Source organism: Lycium ferocissimum, chromosome 11 (assembly GCF_029784015.1).
Source record: "Lycium ferocissimum isolate CSIRO_LF1 chromosome 11, AGI_CSIRO_Lferr_CH_V1, whole genome shotgun sequence".
NCBI classification, from domain to species: Eukaryota; Viridiplantae; Streptophyta; class Magnoliopsida; order Solanales; family Solanaceae; genus Lycium; species Lycium ferocissimum.
Window position 1 is genome coordinate 25,584,787 of NC_081352.1, and position 865 is coordinate 25,585,651.

General features: G+C 36.0%; 1 non-coding gene across 1 annotated transcript; it reads right to left on the minus strand.

Annotated features, from left to right (window-relative positions):
- Window positions 1-266: 266 nt before the first annotated feature.
- On the minus strand, window positions 267-371 carry LOC132038746 (small nucleolar RNA R71). Its single transcript, XR_009410228.1, has one exon. It is a non-coding gene; the product is annotated as a small nucleolar RNA R71 (small nucleolar RNA).
- Window positions 372-865: the final 494 nt, after the last annotated feature.

The window sequence follows — 865 nt, forward strand, 5'->3', positions numbered from 1 at the left end:
GGACTGGATTAATTCAAACAATTCAACAATCATGTACATTCACCGGTGATCTTAGTGACGATCCACATAGTATCTAATTGATTTTTTAGAATTAGTTGAAACTGCTAAATATAATGGAGCCCCTGAAGTAATCAAGCTAAGGCTATTTCCTTTTTCTTTAAAAGGAGATGCCAAGACTTGGTTGTCAAGTTTGCCTCAGGTCTATCACCACATGGGATCGATGACTCAAAAATTTTAAATAAATATTTTCCCCTACTAAAACCACAAAGTTAAGACAAGATATTACTAATTTCTTGCGAGTGACACGAGTCAGTTTATCAGGCTTGGGAGAGATTAAAAGTAATGCTAAGAAAATGTCTACATCATGACATTGCTGAACATATGCAATTGTATATTTTTTTATCATGGACTAAAACCTTCTTATTGAAATGTGATAGATGCAGCTGCAGGAGGTTCCATTATGGGAAAAACCACAAAAGAAGCTTTGCAAATGATGAATGAAATATTTGAAAATACCATTCAATGGCCATCTGATCATGTAATCAATAAGAAAGCTGCTACTGTAATTCAAGAAGATGCTTTAAATACACTAACTCAACAAATTGCTTCTTTGGCACAAAAGTTTGAATCTTTTCAGGAGAATAAACAACAGTCAAGCTAAGCTGAGGCCTGTGACATATGTGGAGGAAACCATCTAAACCATGAATGTCAAGCAAGCAACCAAAATGATGAGCAGGTTAATACCGTCGGATACAAGCCATACTCTTTTGGTAGTCCATTGGCACAAAAGCATCCAGGCTTTCAATGGAGCAATCCAAATGGTACTGAAAACTCCCAAAGCTTTCAAAAGCAATAGGTATAGGGT